The sequence below is a fragment of the Miscanthus floridulus genome, chromosome 14 (genome assembly GCF_019320115.1).
Source record: "Miscanthus floridulus cultivar M001 chromosome 14, ASM1932011v1, whole genome shotgun sequence".
NCBI lineage: Eukaryota > Viridiplantae > Streptophyta > Magnoliopsida > Poales > Poaceae > Miscanthus > Miscanthus floridulus.
The window spans coordinates 87,753,495-87,774,559 of NC_089593.1; positions in this window are offsets into that span (position 1 = coordinate 87,753,495).

The window sequence follows — 21,065 nt, forward strand, 5'->3', positions numbered from 1 at the left end:
AGGGTCCAGATGCTGGGTCCAGAAAGAGTCCAAAGGGATTTTCCTGGAGCTCTCTGTATAAATCCATACCTAGAGTTGAGATGGTCTAGATCAGGGTCCAGTTGTAGGGTCTGGTTCCACGCAAACAACACAATGATTAAGTAACCGTTGGGATCTAACGGGCACGGTTGAACATGGGGACACATGGCATGATCCTAGGGTCTAGACCTTCACTATTGATTGTCTAGAACCTGGGTCTAGACCCTGGGTCCAGACCTCCCCGAGGGCATAATAGCTATAACTTTTCAGGGGCTCTATAAATAGAGCTTGGGCATGTTTGGCTCTCTCTTGGTCATTCTTACATGTGATAGCAACCTTTGAGATGAGCAAAGACCCTCCCACTCATCTCCTTGTTTGATAGTGCAAATCAAAGTGAGATTGAGTGATTCCAAGTGTATTTGCTTGAGTGATTGCATCTAGTGGCACTTGGGGATCGATTTGCTATGTTTTTTTGTTACTCTTGGCTTTTCTCGATGCCTAGATGGCTTGGAGCAGCAGAGGAGTTGTGGCAAGAGTTTTTTATTGTTCTTAACCACCTCCCAGTGATTTGTGAGGGGTTCTTGTGCCTTCCCCAGCAGAGCACCAAAGGTAACTCTAGTGGATTGCTCGTACCTTGTGGATCCTCATCTTGTGTTGGTTGTGTGGCACCCGATTGCGGGTTAGGCATGTGATGCCTATTAGCACGTGTACCTCTAAGTGGGTGAATCGCTACAACAAGGACGTAGCTTGCCAGACAAGCAAATGAACCTCAGGGATAAATAATTGTGTCATCTTTGTCTCTAAGATTCTTATTATGATTGATTGTATTTCTCTTGCCACGGTGGTATAAACCTCACTACCTCTCTTGTATTTACTTTCCTAGTGTGGCTAAGCTGTTTAGTGAAACTAGTTTTGAGAGCTAGCTTGTGTCTTGTTAGTGGTTAGTTAGGTTCTTTAGTTAGTCTTTGAGAGCTCACTAACTTAGAGTGTAGTGACATAGCCTTTGTGTGAATTAGAGATTATAGCAAACAGAATTGTGGATTGGTGACTTGAATTTTTAGTAGGCTAGCGCAACACTTGATTTGCCTCATAATTATCTAACCACTTGGCTTAGTGTTGTTTTAGATTTTTTAATAGGCTATTATCGAGGTTATAACCCTAGGATGTCTCAAGGCATCGATTAGTTAGAAGGCATTGCGGGCCATAACATATCAGCTAGCGAAAGCCCAAATGATCGAGGCCTAGCTAAGCCAAGAAAACCAGGCCAGACGATATGGCCAGGGTCATCCATGACCCCTCCTGCCTTAGCCACATGATGCTAGAAAGGCGCATGACCTCTCCCCCATCATGATCCTAGGAAGGAATGGGGAGAGGTCTAGCCTAGCCAAGCATGCCTACTCTGACAAGAACAAGCACGCTGCACTGACCCCACAAGGACCGAGGGGACAACAGTCACCTCGGTCCAGTCAGATGCCATCCCTATGCCACGCCACACAGACAAGACAATACCACCCAAAGCGATGATGACAGGTACGATGACCACTGGCTAGATACGGCTCGACGAGACGAGAGTACGATCCTACCCACTATGGGATGGGATCCACAACGAGGGCCTTGACTTAGAGGCCATCTAGGCTAGCAGGAACCATGATCCCAATGGTAGGAATCATGGCCCCCTACTCCTCAAGACCACAAGGTGATCAATGATCTAGGGGCGGCCACCATCTTCTGTATGATGTCCTAGAAAACTAGGAGACAATGATGAAGACCATGGCGAAGACCACGTCGCATAGGAGGGCTGGCGAACTACATGGTGACATGGCTACAAGACCATGATGAGAGCCATGCCCGGACGTGCTCCACAAGATGGCATAGCTTACAAGACAAGTTAGCTAGGCCCTCCCTTAGGCTCATGACCCTTTGGTCAGGAGAGCTATTTCTTTGTATGCGCTCTGGCCCCAAACTCTATATAAGGGCAGCCAGGGCACCCATCTGAGGACACATTCTCATCCTCTACCATTTCATTCATTCTCCATAGTAGTAGGGCTCCTAGAGCTTCTCTTCAGGCTGTCCATCTCCTAGCTCTAGCTCTCCATCCTCTTTCACCATTCTTGCACCCCCCACTATTAAGAACTTTAGAACATTCAAGCAAGGAACACGCACTCGATTATCTTTTAGACTGGACGTCGGGGCCCTAGCCTAAACAAGTATAAATCCTTGTGTCTTTTGGATGCTACCATCATCTTTCTAGAGTAGTGCGGCAATCATATAAATTTACTAGTCCGATTTACAAAACATCGACAGTTGGCACGCTAGGTAGGGGATAGTCGTGCACTCTCGTTTGTTGAGAAGGAAGCGACGACCTCTTGCACCGCTGGTGGACTCACTCACGGAATGGCCCACGATGGCTACATCCACCACAAAAACTATGAGTTCATCGGCATCAAAGGGCCAACACCAACGTTGACTTTCAGCCGTGGCCTGGACCTCCAACCTAGAGATCTAGATTCTGCGATCCATGGTGGACACACTCTTGGAACTGCCCTCGGGGGCTGCATCCCAGAGTCCACCTACATAAGGGGGCCAATAACCTCACTCATCACCGGCCATGGCCAGGTCTTCTATCTAGGAAACCAGAGGTCCATGGCTCATAATGAACTCACCCGAGGAATGGCCATGACCAGCCACATCCTTCTGGGAAACCACACGGTTAACCACGCCAAAGGGCCAGCGCCCACGTCCACCTTTAGCCATAGCCTGGACTTTTGCCCTGAAGGTCTGGATCCCATGGTCCATGGCAGACACACTCTCAGAACTGCCCTCGGGGGCTACATCCTAGATTTCACCTACATAGGGGGACCACCACCCTTTCACATCACTAGCCATGGCGGAGACTTCTATCCTAGGAGCCGAAGGCCCATGGCTCATGGCAAGCTTGCCCGAGGGGTGGCCACATCCTTCTAGGGAAACATGAGATCGCTCAAACCAATGGATCAATGCCCGTCACCGGCTCCTACCCCATCCAGGTCAACCGCATGGGAAACCTAGGTCCAACAGTAGAACCACGCCCTGAACAGCATCTCCACAACCAGCGGGACGCCCCGTGTCAGGGCACGCACGAGCAACAAAACTACCCACCGCCACACAGCATCGATGCTAATGATCCAATAGCTAGCTAGTGCCACGCCACTTAGACCCAAGCCTAGAACCAGAGCCCAGCCCTAGCCAATGGAGAAACCATCCATCATGCCCCAACGAACTGCCAGCTGTCACTCAGAGGCGCATGCATACAAGGAAGTGGGCCTCCTGAGCGCACCACACGCCACGACAAGCGGACCAAACTCAGTTGCACTCAGAACCCACTTCGGCAGCGATGGGTCACACTAGCTCCCCGTTGAGAGCTACAACTACACCCAAAGGCAGGGACGCGACAATCACGATGTCATCGTGCCGTGAGGGCTCAAGCACCACAATGCACAGGTCCTCCTGGCCAAAAGCTATAGTAGTCTAAACTCGAAGAAGTCACCCTTGGAGGCTCACAGGCCCTTCGAGGATGGCAAGCCAGCAAAGGTCAACCTAGAGCATCGGCTATGACTATTCCATGCACTGAAGAAGCGCCCTCATCAACTCGTGGCCCGAAGGTCGCCGCAGCTTTGCCACGAGCAAATGCTCGAGGGCTCACCGCACCCCGAGTGACAGCAATCAGTCCCGCTATAGCTTCTAGCACTTGGTCAGTCACATCCACTTTGACCTTAACCTCTCTACCTAAGCATGTCCACATACACACACAAGCCCACCAATAGTTTTGGAAACTTAGGGCCGACCCATAGAGCAATCCAGATAGCATGAAGCCCACGCACTGTATCCTAGTAGCGCTTAACTCCCAAGTGACTCAATCCGACTCACGCTCGAGGTCGGACACAACTCACTTGCGGGGCTACACACATGAGTATATAAGCGCAACCTACAGCACAACACTGCTTGTCATCGTCCCAGCGACCGGTCCATTTCAAACTCCTTCCAATCGTGCCTCTCGTCATGACTGTTGACGGTCGTTAACGTTCATCATAAACCGTCAACATAATTTGTATAAATGCATAAAAATGATCACCAATATAGTTTTAGGGGTTTAAACTAATAAATTACATAAGTTTTGGTGAATCTATGTTTTCAGCAGGGTTTATCCAGAAAACCATCAAGGTGGACCCAAATGTCAGACTTAATCGCGCTTAACCATGGCGTAAACAACTCTAGAAGGTTCCAGAGGACACCACATCGAAGAAGCTAGCCCCACCTATAGGTCGATCGGTCTATGGGGCCACCTATTAGCCTCCCCTTCGAATATCGGTTCTCCACTGTTTCCTAGATTGCATCTACGTCATTTGTCCAAGTCGGTTTGATCCGAGAGTTCATAATTGATGCTACCCCCTATATATATGGCCCTATACCCCCCTCCATGAGATCATATTATAAACCATAATTCATATCTTGGATTCAGATCAAGACACACCAAGAGGAATAGGTCTAGAACTTTCCAATGTAGTAGATTAGTAGCTTAGGAGTGAGGATTGAGTTGGGCTCATGCTTAAGTTCTGGATCTAGTCTTGGAGGCTTGGAAAAGCCTTGTATCTTCACTTCTATATCTTGTAAGACATTATGAATTCATCATATTCCAATCTACATGGCTATGCTTACTTTTAATATGTATCTTGCTTAGTTGAGGTTATCATTACTTTTGTGTGTGGGTTCATAGAGTGCTTAGCCTGCTAGTTTACCATGGTTGGGCTAAGTAGCCAAGCCGCGTGTAAGCATGGTACTTATATGATGCTCTGCTTATGAGTATACCATGTTCTCTGGTTGTATGGTAGCAGTGAGAGGTGATTACCCCATGTATCCTTCGTAGTCCATATCGAATTGAGTAGGTTCTTAAATTGTAGGACCGTAGCCGCGTCAGTAGAGTTATCCTTTTTCCTTGCTCCACTGTCTAAGCGGCATCCCAAAGTGCACAAGAGTAGAGTTAGTCTTAGCTATAGTCGGGTATATATATATACTTTGATCCTGTAATAAGAATATCATAGGAATCTACCTCACCCGTTGTTCTTCTGAGTTGACTAGTTTACATTATCTTAGTGATCTATCCCCTGAGTGTCATTATGCTTTATTCCTATCATTACATTCACCCCTACTCTAGCTATGGTAGTATGTTGATTAGTAGATACTCCTTTGTTATTCAATAATCTTTACTCCATTGTTTCCCTGTGGTAAAATATAAGTAACTATACCTGGAATACTCCTGGTAAAATGCTACAATGGTATTCTGTGCGCTTGTGGAATCCTTCATATTCTATTTGTGTTAATAAATACCAAGAAGCATTTTTGGCGCCGTTCCTGGGGAAATAATTGGCGTAAAGATTTAGATCATTAACATACCACTAGCTTTGGTAGGAGTACCCTTGTTCTATTGAATTGTGGAATAAGACATGCAATAGACGCTGTTTCGACCTTTTGGCAAGCTTCCATAAGAAAAGAAGAAACATTGAAGAACCCTAGGGTGCCTGAACATTCAAGATCTATCAACACTGGAACCCTGCCATCTAACAGGTTTGTATAGACATATATATTCTAACCATGTGTAGATTGGAGAAAAAGGTCAACATCGCAAAGATTCAAATCACATCTCAAGTGACGAATACAGACGCTGCACTACTCAAATTCCATCATGTGAGTCATAGTAAGTATGATCAAGGAAGGTGAGACAACCTTGCTCATGGACTTTAAACTTGATAAGTAGTTATCTCTTAATTTTTGCATACCATTGCATGTTTACTTTAAATGATTCATGCATCCACTCCATTTAGTTTGAATTCTCTCATATCAAATCCACAGCATATTTAGTTACCCACATATATCCATCCCATTTGCGTCTTTATTAAACAAAAAATATGGACACATGAAGGTCCAAGTATAGAAAAGAAAAACATGTGAGCACATGAAGGCTCATGCTTAGTAAAAAAATATGTCACCATGATCATGCTCTTTCATCTCTAAATTGAAAAAATCTCAATAGTGCTTTCATGCTACTTTTGCCTTCCATAGTAAGTTTTGGTTTTGAAGTACTACACATACTTCAAAAGGCTTTTTAAATTAAGCGTGGTGCTTAGGTTAAATAGTCTTCCTTAATCAAATTAGACATGGAGTTTAGTTTGGTGATTGAACTTAAAATTGCTTGTGTAGACAATGGATATTTTGTTGGACTAACCCCTACAGAAAACTCTCAAATTCAATCAGGGTAAGTCAAGAGATAAATTCACATCAAAGATGAATCAAGGCATGTGATAAACTCCAATAACTTTGCACAAAGAAGACCTAGCTCATTGTTCATGGAAGGAAGAACTGTGAGTATCAAAAGTTTATTCACTTATCTTTTGTTGCAAGTTACATGTTCCTTGAACCATGTTAGAATGTAGCAACCACATAAAATTTGCTAATAAACAAAATCTATGCTAAAGTAATCCTAAAACCATCCTTTCATTAGCATAGAGGAAAATTACAAAAGTTATGGACAACAACCCGTGTTTTAAGTTCATTGTATTCCCTCGGGTATGTGTCAACTAACATTTTACAGGAAGAATAAATATAAGCTATGCATGTTCAAGGTTTGGTATGAACCTACCAAATCACCACTATGGCTGTGGAAGTGGATGAACAAATCGACAGGCTAAGAGCAACATCAAAAGACAACCTAACATGAAGCTTTTCCAAGACTCAAGCTTGGATGCTGATGAGAAGCATGATGCAACCCACCTTGTATTATCCAGAATACGTCTACTCCCATCATCTTCGGAGACACTGATTCACACATCGACAGCAAGAACAAGGACAATGAGATGCTAGTACATCATGGCGTGCAATTTCGTGCCAACAAAATGTCATCAATTAGTGGTGGTCTATCGACAGTGTCTCGTGGAATCATGAACAACCATGGGCACGAGAAGACATCCCTAAGTCATTAGAGATGAAGCTTTCATCCAAGTACCAATGAGGTTCCTTCCTCGACTATCAAGATGACTGGCGTATCACTAACAAACAAAGAAGAACAACTCTTCGCCACGTCGTTAGACAATCATGGAGAAAGTTGAGTTTGCATTTCCAATGAACACCAATTCGTCAACCAAGAATCAACATAAATCAAAGAAGGGTTGACGGGAGAAGATCATGCAACCGTCCAAATGCTACAAAGAAAAGCTTAATACAAGAAAAGGTCCTGCTCAACGGATGACAAGCTCTCGCCCAAAGGTAAATTGGATAAGCCTCCTTCATGTATGTTTGTCACTAATCATTTGAATTAAACAAAGGAAAACACAAGGTATATCCAACCAAGCATTATGCAACATAAAATCACATTCACAAGAGAATTCTACCATCCAAACTTGATTCTGTATTATGCAAAATTCAAGTATGGGGGATGGAGTTCTTCAAAATCATCTCATGTCATGTTGTTAGTTTATCTTGGTCATCCCTACCTTTATGATGAGCTCAACTTGCTTAATCACTAACAAGTAAAAAATTAAATAATCATGCTCCTTTGGTTCACCATACATATTCTTGTTTCTACTTGAATAAATCTCTTAAAGCTTCCTTGTTCTGTTATAAGTATGCTTTGGAATACTATTCCAACATAACTATTGAATCAAAACATATTTGTATAGAATTTGGTTGTATATGTGGACTAACCCTTGTAGGAAAATATTCAAATTCTATTGGGAATGTTACGAGATCAATTGTAGAAACAAATCAAGGTTTGAGGTATTCTTCAGAACAATCTCACACATCTTTGCCTTAACCTTGTTGAAAATTTGAAGTAGTGGTGAATAATAAGGCACATTATTTAAAACATAGAATAAATATTTTATGCTAACTGAAAAGTTAAATCCAACTCTTTTTAGCATAGAGGATGACCTTTAGCTCTATGACAACATTATCCTTGCTTTGAATCATTTGTATATTCCTTCGGGTATGTGTTGTCCACTAATCTTTTGCAAAGAAGAAACAATGAGTAAAGCAAAAGGTCCAAACAGAATGACAAGATCCACAAAAGAAAGAACAAAAAGATGGCATGAGAAAAGAATGAGAAAGGATCAAAGGAGTATGACATAGGAGACAAGATGCTCATGAACAGCTCAAGCAAGGAAAGCTTCAAGCAGGAAGAGAAGACTACCACAAGTCATCTACCCTTCATCACATGGTGACATCACGCTCCAATAATGAAGGTAACATCTTAAGGTAAGTGGTCATCATTTTCCTCTTGATCTCGGTATGCACATAAATGAAGACACAAACACGTTTGAGTTACAACTTTGCTTGATTCAACTTGATTAACTCAACATGTTTTGTTCTTTAAGTTTGTGCGTAGCACCACTTTCTTGATCCTATAGTCTTAACGAAATGAGCTAAAATATTGCATATCTTATCTTTGGAAGATGATAGTTATAATCATGTAATGTTTGATACATTATAAAGATGGACAATCCTTCCATAGGTTAAGCAACTCCACTCTTTTTGTCGTCCTTCTGATCTTATCACCGATGTTATAAGAATAAATAATGCAGATAACATTAACTCTATCATGATTCAATGTACCTAAGGCTAGAAAAGAGTAAATAAAGTTTTGGTTCTATTGGTGTTTTTCCACCAACAGAGCCCATGCACTTGATCTCTACCTTGTGTTTATAAGCAGAACACACTTCTAGTAAAGTGTAGGGGAGTCAATCCCCCAAATTCTACAAGTGGAAGTTCTAAATTTGACAATAGACTCATAACCATTGATGAGAGGATAGCTGCCATCCAAGGTATGTTACATAATCACACACAATGGCAAGCTACTTTGGGACACGAGGTGGCAAGCCTCTAGCAACAATAGCAACAATGAAAATCAAAATTTGGAGACTCTGTTCCCACACCTTCACATCTGGCCACTTTGTTGAGCAACCACGACAACAACTAGCTTGGGGGAGAAGGCATCCCTATGTATCTAGATAAGTATTTCTTTTCCTTTTATTATTCTTAGTTTACTTTATATATATTAGAAAAAAATATGAATAACTAAAAACAAAATAAAAAGTTATCTTTATAGAAATATATATAGTGATAATGTGTGATCTAAAAAATGAAAACAAAATAAAGAGAGTGCATCTAGTTTGCTTTAATTTTTTTTAAGAGCTAAATAAATAAAAAGGGACTCTAAAGATAATTCTCTTAAAATGGAAATGATGAATAGTTGCTCTATTGTAATTCCTTTCAAGTACCTTGTTTTCAGCCTTCAATTCTCCTAAGTTTTGGATAAGATTGTTTTGATATAAGGATTTACTCTAAACTTGAAACTCGTGGGTAGCATATGCTTGATCTAAGTCTAGGAAATTGACGGATATGATATGAGAAGGTCTGAGATGTTGTTTATCTTAATCTAAGTGACACTAAAATTCTAGGGATTTATCTTTTGAAAACTCAAATGTTGTATGATGAGTTCCTGTATGACAAAGCTTGAATTCCCACCAGAGCCATACATGTTATTTAGTTTAGAAAAACTTCCACATATATGCTGCTTGTTTTGCATTGAGTTTTGTCAAGCTTTGTGACCCTTATGAGAGGTTTGTCATGCTCTTAAAATCAAGATCATGTACACACCACATATACCTGTTGCTCCTACACTGGGGGTAGGCGCAAAAACATGCCATTCCATTTAGATGCACCCAAAAATGTTTTACTCCTACACTGGGAGTGACACACCAAAAATATGCTTGATAGGTTTTTCCATCCACCAAATAAATGCTCCAAAGTTCTTATTTCTATCTCTCAAAAGTTTTGTTGCAGAGAAGAGATATGGGGCTATGCAAAAGTTATTCATAAAAAAAGAAAAAATGGACAAGTGTCCAAAATATTGAAAACAATGGGTACTCAGATGTCCGCTCGAAAAAAGAGAAGAAAGAAGAGATGAATAGGATAGCCCATGTTCTCTTGCAAAATTATTTCCAAATTTCAAGAGAGAGATATGTTTTCAAGGAGTAAAGTAGAATTAGGTTAGCCACCACATATATCTACCTCATATATCCACACACATGCACATCTTGATTTGATTGTATGACTCAACTCTCTTTAGATCCGAGGTCTGACTTTACAATATATGCATTGCAAGTATGCTCTAGCTTTCTCCCTACCGATTAACTCCATATAAGCCTTAGTGGTAGGAAGAGAAAAGGCATAACATCACTATTGCCTTGGTGAGGATCCACAAACATATATTGAGGGACTTGAGAGTGTCATACAATGGAATCTCTGAGTTTTATTTTGAAAACTTATAAAAACTCTAGAATAATGGTGGGACAAAGAACTTGAGACATAGTGCTTGACTTGATTGTTCTATCTTTCAATTACTCAAGACCCAAGTGAGGGCTAAGAAGCCCCTTGGTTGAAAGTAATATGGGTAAGTTTGAAAGTTAGATCAATTTATTCTAATCCGGAGGAGAATTTTTTATTAAACACCTGTGTACTTTTGAGGAGTGAAAACATTGTAGCAACTACTGATCCATTGTTGAGTTTAGCTTTGCTAAGGGACTAGCAAAGGTTAAGCGTGCGGGAGCTTATTGATGGTCGTTAACGTTCATCATAAACCGTCAACATAACTTGTATAAATGCATAAAAATGATCACCAACATAGGTTTAGGGGTTTAAACTAATAAATTCCATAAGTTTTGGTGAATCTTTGTTTTCAACAGGGTTTATCCAGAAAACCGTCAAGGTGGACCGAAATGTCACACTTAATCGTGCTTAACCGCTGCGTAAACAACTCTAGAAGGTTCCAGAGGACACTAGAGGACTCCACACCGAAGAAGACTGCGAGAGGCTTCTAGGTGGGGCCAGCCAACCCCACTTGCAGGTCGGCTGGCCAATGGAGCCACCTGTTAGCCTCCCCTTCGAATGACGGTTCTCCACCGCCTCCTAGGTTGCATCTACTGTATTTAGCCAAGTCGGTTTGATTCGAGGGTCCAAAATTGACGCTATCCCTAGATAAAGGAAAGCTCCTCTAGCGGATCCATCAAGGGATTCCATGGAGTCCTTGCTAAGACTCATGTAAAAATGTTGAAGAAGTATAGGGTCTTGAATGGCAAGGTCTAGGCCAGTGATGATGAGTTCATTAAAATGATCCCACGATGTACCAAGAGATTCTTCTTCTAGTTGTCTAAAATTTAGAACTTCTCTCCGAAGGCTAACCACTTTAGAGATGGGAAACAAACATAAACAAAATTTAGAGCATAACGTTTCCTAATCTCCTTGCATACTTCCTATGGTTTGACTGTACCAATGTTTAGTTCTTCCCGTCAACGAGAACGGAAACAACTTCCATCTTACAGTTTTGTTAGACATGCCAGCAATATGCAAGCATGCATAGGTCTATTCAAACTCTTGTAGGTGTGAGTATGGGTTCTCATCGCCTTCTCCTGAGAAGGATTATTCCTGAATTAGTTTTATAAAGCACGGGCGTAGCTCATAGCCAGGTGTTAGGATAGGCTCTAAAGATTTTGGCGGCTTTAGGCTTGCACTCATGGGTTTAGAATATTGATAGATGGGAGTGGAATCCATGCTAAAAGAAAAGGTAAAATAAAAGAAAGAATAAAAGATAAAATGTTAAGCTAGGCTCGAACTTAATTCAGCAATCGTTTCCCTGGCAACGGTGCCAGAAAGCTTGTTGGTATATTTTAACGGACACAGATAAATCCACAAGCGTATAGATACCGCTGTAGTTTCACCACAAGTATTCCAAGTATTGTATCCATAGGGAAACAATGAGACTAACTACGGTCTAACTTAACTAGGGGTAGCAACAAGGTTAGGATAAATAGGAGCGTAGAGAGAAAAACTAAGGTTCTCTAGTTCTGACTTGGGTAAGCTATGTCTTTTACTATTCAACTGGGGACATTACTAGGGAATGACACCAGCAGAGGATGCTTTCCTTCTTAACTGTGTCCTACTTGCGCCTATAGACGGGAGGTGGACTACAAAGGATCAATAAAGCTATATAGTATAGGCTATATAGAACTGATGTCACACACGTGATCTACCACCATTCGAAATGCAGGGTGCATCCACAATTAACCTAAGTCTAAGCACCACACTTATACCTACGATTAATAATTTAACCTAGAGCATCTATAGATTAAAGCACTCAAAAGAGAGTTGTGATCCTAATGAACAATATAAACAATTACTTACTTGAATCAGAAGTTAATTACCAGAGAAATCTCGAAGGCAAGCTCAGATATAACTTAGATCCACCAAGGTACAAGCCATAGAGAGGGCACCAACTGGCCGGCAGCTCGTCCAAACTCTTCCCTCACTCTCCATCTCACTATTATTTATAAGACTAGATCCTATGGAGGACTAATCTTCTCTTGATAGCTGGCTCTGATCCTGATGAGGAGAATATGAATTATGGTTTTAGGATGGCTCCCGGGGGGTGGCAGGCGCTGGTATATATAGCCTGGAGCGTCCATATAATATTTAGGTTCTAATATGAAGTATCCTAATTTCATGTTTTAGGTTTTAAATGTTACTTGCATTTGATTTTCTTGTACTGATGTTGTTGTATATGTTTGCTTCCCTATGCCCACCTCATTATTCTGCATTACACACGTTCTAATAATTTTAACTTGTTAATCAATACATAAATTTAGATATGGATTTTTTAATCTATCCTTGTCATTGTATCAGAATTGTGGCATCATATACATCATGGGTGTAATACATCTATCTAAGGGCACATAGATATTTATAGCATGAACTTAGATTTAACTACATAAAAAATACGAGCATGAACTTAGATTATGCTAATCTACCAGATGATGACTGCTTATTTAGAATTTTGGCACTAGTTCTTGTCTATTTGCAAGTAATTTACACGATGATTCATCATGTCTACTAGATTGTATAGATTCTTGAGCTTACTTGTGTTTTTTCTCCAGGTTCATCCGCAGGAAGCTGCCAGGACTGATCTAGTGGTTGCATCCTTCTTTCTCTTCTACAGTATTTTAGTTACATCTGATCTGTGCTCTCTTGTTGATGCTGCAGAGTGTTCTCTATTGGCTTCGTGTTTTAGAGTAGCAGGTAAGTATTGTCTTTTTAAAATTTTTGTCCTTTGTTTCCCTTTTCCCAGATTCCTTTTGATCATCTTGGTGCCTGTTTAGTTCCCAAAATTTTGCAAAATTTTTCAAGATTCCCCATCACATAGAATCTTTGGACGCATGCATGAAGCATTAAATATAAATAAAAAATAAAACTAATTACACAGTTTAGACGAAATTCACGAGACGAATCTTTTAAGCCTAATTAGACTATGATTGGACACTAATTGTCAAATAACAACGAAAGTGCTACAATACCATTTTCTAAAAAATTTCGCCAACTAAACGAGGCCTTGGAATGCAAGTCTGTCTGTTTTGCACTTTAACCCTTCTTTTGTTTCTGACTTAAAGTATTGTTTCTTTTGTCTTCTTTTTTGGCCTAGTATAGACGTGTTTCTGCGTTGGGCTTTTATTGTACTATATTAACTTGTTCAAACTCGTGGCTTTATTGCTTTTGGGCCCACTACAAGAATGTTTTTGGACTAGGACTTTATTGAAAGTCTGTGTTTTGTGGAACTAGTAGGATTTCTTTTATTTATGGGTCTTTTATGTTTTGGGCTATTAGATAATCAATATTCCTTGATATTTTGGTCATTTCTTTCTCTTGTTTACTCCTTTGAGAAAGATTTGTGCACGTATGTGTCTTTCATCCTCTGTTCACCCTATTTTTTCACCTTATTTTGGTTTCCTAAACTGCTTTCATCCGTTTGTTCCTGCCATGTTATTATTGATTGTGTATTACAACTTTGGCCCCGTTCGGCTTACCTCATATTCGGCTTGTTCGGCTTGTTTTTTCAGCCGGAACAGTGTTTTTCTCTCACAACAATTTAGCCAGAACAGTGTTTTTCAGCCAGTTTCAGTCAAGATTCAGACCAGCGAACGGGGCCTTTGTTGTAAATAGGTTGTGCTCTAGGCAAACCAATGGTTTGAAGGGGACTGCTACTTCAATACAGCTTCTAAGTAAGGAGATAGTTAAATTTGAATTTCATATATATGGCCAATGTGGCATTTATGTGCATTTTTTTTATGCTTCCACCATCACTCTAGTTACATTTCTTGAGCAAAAATATGGTGATTCCTTAGTTTGGTATTGAGCTTAGCATAGTTGTTCCTAGTATGCTGTTTTAGTTTTTTTTTTTTGCACAGTACATATAAGCTTGGTACTGACCATATCATAATGCTGCTATATATGACTGTGAGCATCAGATTATGATAAGAGGATCTATAATTGATGTGTTCATTGCTATTGTAACAACATTCCATATTTCTCTGTGGTTTTTGCATTGCATAGAAAAAATTTAAAAATATTTATTCTTAACTCCTTGCTGTTCGCCCAAGTTCTAAAGCTCTGAGATCCTAGCATAACTCAGCTTCCAGCCAAGTTCGCCCAAGTTCTCCTCGATATGTCTGAGCTATTTTAACTCCTAGTATATGAAATGTGCTTTTGCAGATGCAATAGTTGTTAGCCACCTGTGATCTGCATTCTTTTGCAAAATTTGTCTTGAAAAAATTGTTTATTTTCTGAACAATGTGCCATATTTCTCTCTGTGTTCTGCGTTCCACAGAAAAATTTGATAAAATTTTCAATATTTTGAATAATGTGGCGTATGTGTTATGTGATTTTGCAATACATATGTGTTATGTGATTTTTAATTTTTCTTATTTTAATTTTTATTCTTTTCTGGCCTTTTGTATCTTTGGACCTTGTTAAATCAAGTCCTTGTTATGTTGGACTTTTCATTGGGCCTTTAAGTAGTATATGGCCTGTTAGATCCATTTGTTTTGATCAACTCCTGGGTAGTTCCGCATTTACTCCAACCGTGTGGAGTTTCATTGGTCTCAGTGGTTTTTTCTTGATTCCCACAACATCCATTTACTCCAAACATGTGGAGTTACTTCATGTTTTCTCGGCTATCACGATGGCCATTAGGGTTTTGCCTTTTCAATCACTCCTTCCTTTCAATATAAAGCATTCACCTTCCTCTCACACTTCTGTTCTTTTATTTATGTCTCTTTCTCCTCTGGGATTCTCCGGCTGTTTTGGATCCTGCATGTAAATTTTTCCTTCTTATTGTGTATGTTTTTTTTTTGTTTAGTTCTTCAATCATTGTCGGTGCGGGACCCATGGGATACCCCGCAAGGAAGGGAGAAGATCTAGTCTAACTAGGATCCTTCCCCTGTAATCTTAGTAGTAGTATTATTCTGTAATCCTACTAGGAACTCTCACTGTAAACCGACTAGGATTCTGACCTCCTGACTATATAAAGGAAGGCAGGGATCCTAGAAACGCAACGCGACTCTAGCAACACAACACTTTACAATCAATCCAACGCAAAGGCTAACGCCGACTGGACGTAGGGCTATTACTCGATCAACGATCGTGGGTCCGAACCAGGATAAATTGACTGTCTCTTGCGTTAACCGTCAAGTTCCGCATACGCTAAAACCCAAACATACTGCCCCGGGGACCCCGTGGCAGGCTATCGGTGGTCAAACATCAACAGCTGGCGCGCCAGGTAGGGGCTTTTGGCGACTTTGCATCCAAGAGCTTGATGGACCTCGACAACATGATCTTCTCGATAGGATCAACCTTCATCTTCGGTTCATGGATCTACGAGGCAGGTGACAATGGCAAGCTCCAAAGCCGTCTCCTCGAAGATTCAGATCATCATCAGGACTTTTCCATTTCGGTGACAACGACAGATCAACTTGCTGGAAGATTCGCGCAGCTCGCAATGTCCGATCCAACTTAGATTTCGCGGCTTCATGCATCTGATTCAAACTCAGTTTCCGCTTCCGAGATAGAGTCTTGTCCGGGTTCTTTCGGAAAACCGAGTTCTTTTCTGACAAGGCTCCGGAACACGACATCAACCTATCAAGAATACAACTCAGAATACACTCAAAGTACTTTAAAGAAGTTGGGTCCTCTTCCATTCGGACTCCACAACATGGCAACATCTTATCGGACACGGCCCAAAGGATCCACCAATCTGGTGCTTAGAATGCCACTGAAAGGAGCCCAGGAAGGTCTCGTCTTAACTATAACATCTCAAGACTGCATCGTCCACTGGCCAGGTTCCGTTCCTGAGGATAGCGGCACCCAACTAGTCGACAATGCGACAACAACAATTCTACCCTACCAAGAAGGACACTCGATCTGCGACCTTGAAGCCTCTACTGAAGTTATCAACAACTCTGACAGTACGGAAGCCAACGCCGATGACAGAATAACTCATGCTCGAGAAGTATTCATGATTCGCCGTCCTCGATCACCATTGGTCCCCCCAGAAGCGCCCGATGTTAGGTCTTCAGATGAATCTGAGTCCAACATATCACCATTTACCCAGGGGCACGATGGTGAGACCAAGAATCAGAGGCAAGCCAGAGAAAGAACAAATTGAAACAAGGATGTTAGCGTCGTGCTAAGCAGCGCAAGGAAGCTTGGATCAAATATGAGTCAGACCTAGCCGAGTACAATAGAAGAAAATCAGAGCGAGAGGTTGAAGAAGGACGAGCAATGAATACACCCTATGATAAGATCCGAGAAGCACTAGAAGAACTCAGGGCGACTTCACATCCCAATGAAACACAAGAACAGCTCCGGGACTTCCTCCGATCAACAGTCCTAAGGACGCACGACGGAAGGGCCCGCTCAAGACTACCTGATAGATCAACATCTCATGAGCAAGAAGATCAAAATCAAAGGAAGTCCACTTTCGAGAGACTTGGACCAAGTGGAAGTCACAACAGAGAAAGTAGAAGAAATCATAGTCAAAACGACCGGGTCGAACAACCAAGAAAGGCCAGAAGCAAAGCACCTACTCGGATAGTCACGCAAAACTACTCTCGCCAAGACAACAGTTGGCAAGAAGGGGGCGCTGAATCAGAATACACAGAAGCCAGAACACACGATAGATTCCCCTATTTTGCAAACAGACTTGCTTCAATACGACTGCCTCACAAGTTCAAGCCATCCAACCACTCCAAGTATGATGGCAAGACCAAACCAAAGCAATGGCTCAGGATTTACTCACAATCGATTGAATTGGCCAGAGGAGATGATGACATCAAGACCTTGTTCTTTCCCATGGCCCTAGAAACCATGCCACTTCAATGGTTTGACAAATTGAATCCAGGATCAATCAGAAATTAGGAGGACTTGCAAAGAGCTTTCTGTGAAAATTTCGCGAGTATCATTACACACCCAATCAACCACGTAGAGTTAAAAGGACTCAAGCAGAAAGGAGGTGAAAGTCTCAGAAATTACTATCGACGATTTGGCAAATTACGAGCTCAAGTACATGACATCACCCAACGAGAAGTAATCGAAGCTTTCTCTCACAGAATCATGGCTAGGTGTCAATTTCAAGACTTCTACAAAGAAAACCCAAGAAACAATGAAGAATTTAGATGAATAGTGGAAAAGATGATTACTACGGAAGAAAAGACACGAGAAAGATTCCTGGATAGAAACAACCGAGGCAACCCGGACAAGCAAAATCATTGAAACAATAGACAACAGGAAAGAAAACGTGGACCAGACAACATCGTAGCAGTGACTGACAAATCAAGGAAGTTTTTCAAGCCAAGAAGGTATGACAACATCGAAAACATGCGTTGCATCTTGCACCCCAAAGGAAATCACACCATCAGAGATTGCTACACCTTCAAAGATCGATATACAAGGAAAGATAGTAAGGAGAATACCAAAGAAGGCAATCAGAAAAAAGAAGAAGACAACCACGAAGACAAGGGATTCCAAAAATCCAGGGGGCGGTAGAAGTAATCTTTGTCTAGGTTCCAGATTCCAGAAGCAAACATCAAGAAAAGCTAGCGTTACGAACCATCATGGCAGCAGAACCTGCTACACCAAGATATCTCAATTGGTCATAGTACCCAATCCAATTTTCAAGAGAAGACCAATGGACTAGCGTAGGAAACACAGGCCATTACCCACTGGTTCTAGATCCAACCATTGCCAGTATGACTGTCACGAAAGTACTAATCGACGGGGGAGCCGAACTCAACATCATTTTTTCAGAAACTCTAAGGAAGATGGGACTACAACTCGCCAGGATGATTACACCAACAAGCACACCTTTTTATGGCATAGTACCCGGCAAGGCAGCAATGCCACTTGGACAAATCACTCTACCGGTTACTTTTGGGACTCCCTCGAACTACCGTATAGAGTTCATCAAGTTTGAAGTTGCAGACTTCAATTCATCATATCATGTAATCCTCGGACGCCCAGCACTAGCAAAATTCATGGCGATACCGCACTATCTGTACCTGTTGCTTAAGATGCCAGGGCCTAACGGTATCCTTTCTCTTCGGAGTGATTTGAAGCACACTTTTGACTGCGATGTTTAGGCAATCGATGGATGAAAAAGCACAGGCCACCGATGGATGAAAAGAAATAGCCACTATTGCAGCAGAAATGAGCACAGAAGAGCTAGTGATACCGGCTAAAAAACCAAGCATCCTAGCACCACCAAAAGAAGCAGACATCAAGCAAATTGACCTGGGCACCGGTGATCCCTCTAAAACGGCAACCATCAGTGCCCACCTCTCAGCAAAATAGGAACTCGCGCTCACCAATTTTCTTCGGGACAACAAAGATATCTTCGCTTGGAAGCCGACTGACATGCCAGAGGTCCCAAGAGAGTTGGCTGAGCACAGAATTGATATCAATGAAGGCTCCAAGCCCGTGAAGCAACGACTACGACGATTCTCACCCGACAAGAAGGCAACAATTAAAAAAGAAATCACAAAACTAATGGCAGTCGGATTCATCAGAGAAATCCTCCATCTAGATTGGCTAGCAAACCTAGTTCTGGTACAGAAAAAGAATACGGACGAGTGGCACATGTGTGTCGACTACACAGATCTCAACAAACACTGCCCAAAAGATCCATTCGGGCTACCACGCATTGATCAGATAGTTGATTCAACAGCAGGATCTGCCCTCTTATCCTTCCTTGATTGCTATTCAGGATATCACCAGATTGCATTAAAGGAACAAGACCAGAGCAAGACATCTTTCATCACCCCATTCGGTGCCAACTACTACAAAACAATGTCATTTGGACTCAAGAATGCTGGTGACACTTACCAAAGAGCTATCCAAACGTGCCTCGGTGATCAGATTGGCGAAAATGTAGAAGCATACGTGGATGACGTAGTAGTAAAGACAAAGAACCCGGATACACTAATTGAATACTTAAAGCAAACCTTCAAAAACCTAAAAAGGTGGAGGTGGAAATTGAACCCAAACAAGTGTGTATTCGAAGTTCTTTCAGGACAACTACTCGGATTCTTGGTCAATCATCGCGGAATCGAAGCAAGCGCCAAGTAGATTCGAACCAAAATAGAGATGGGCCCTCCTCGAAGTGTCAGAGATGGGCCCAACTAACAGGCTGCATGGTGGCCCTCAATTGTTTCATATCAAGACTAGGCGAAAAAGGGTTACCTTTCTTTAAATTGCTAAAGAAGACAGACAAGTTCGAGTGGACAGAAGAAGCCAACGAAGCTTTCAAGAAGCTCAAGGCATACCTCACCTCCTCACCCATTCTCACACATCCGAAGAAATACGAAGACATGATGCTATACATTGCGGCAACTTCTATTATGATCAGCACTGCGATTATTGTAGAAAGAGAAGAAGAAGGATGTGTATATAAAGTACAATGCCCCGTATACTACATCAGCGAAGTACTGTCAGAATCAAAAATCCGGTACCTGCATGTGCAAAAACTACTCTACGCCCTCCTGATCACTTCACGCAAGCTTCACCACTATTTTGAAAGCCACAAGATTACCGTGGTGACAGATTTCCCACTCGGAGACATCCTACACAACAGAGATGCAACAGGGCGCATATCTAAGTGGGCAGTTGAACTTGGTGCTCTCAATATCGATTTCACCCCACGGAAGGCAATTAAATCTCAAGCCCTGGCCGATTTTGTTGCCGAGTGGATAGAAATTCAACAACCTATGTCAAATACCATCCTTGATCATTGGAAGATGTACTTTGATGGATCACTCAAGCTAGGTGGAGCCGGTGCAGGTGTCGTCCTCATTTCTCTAGATGGAAAACAACTCAAGTATGTCCTTTAGATATTATGGCAAGCTACAAACAATGAAGCAGAATACGAAGCCCTCATCCACGGGCTATGAGTGGCAATTACCCTCGGAATCAAGCGTTTACTCGTATACGACGATTCAGCAGTAGTCATCAATCAAGTCAACAAAGATTGGGACTGCACCAAAGAAAACATGGGCACCTACAGTGCTGAAATACGAAAGCTCAAAAAACATTTTCAAGGATTAGAAATTCTACACGTCCTACGCGATTCTAATGTTGCGGCAGACGTCCTCGCCAAGCTTGGATCAGACAAGGCGAAGGTCCCACCCAGTGTATTCATAGAGGAGTTATCAGCTCCCTCTATCAAACAACCCGATGAGATAACCCCTGAAATCTCAGCCAAAGGCACCTAGATTTTGGTAATCACCACTTCATGGACCTAGGTTTTTATTGATTACATCAAAGAGAATAAGTTGCCAGCAGAAAAAGAGGAAGCTACCCGAGTTGTTCGTAGAAGCAAGAATTACGTCCTAGTAGGAGACAAGCTCTACAGGATAGCCGCATCATCAGGAGTACTCCTAAAATGCATCTCATTTGAAGAGGGCAAAGAGATCCTAGACGAAATACACTCAGGATACTGTGGAAATCACACCGCTTCAAGAACACTAGTCGGTAAAGCATTCCGCACCGGTTACTACTGGCCAACCGCTTTGAAAGACACAGAAGAACTCATCAGAAGATGCAAAGGTTGTCAAATGTTCGCAAGACAAGCTCATGTGCTAGCT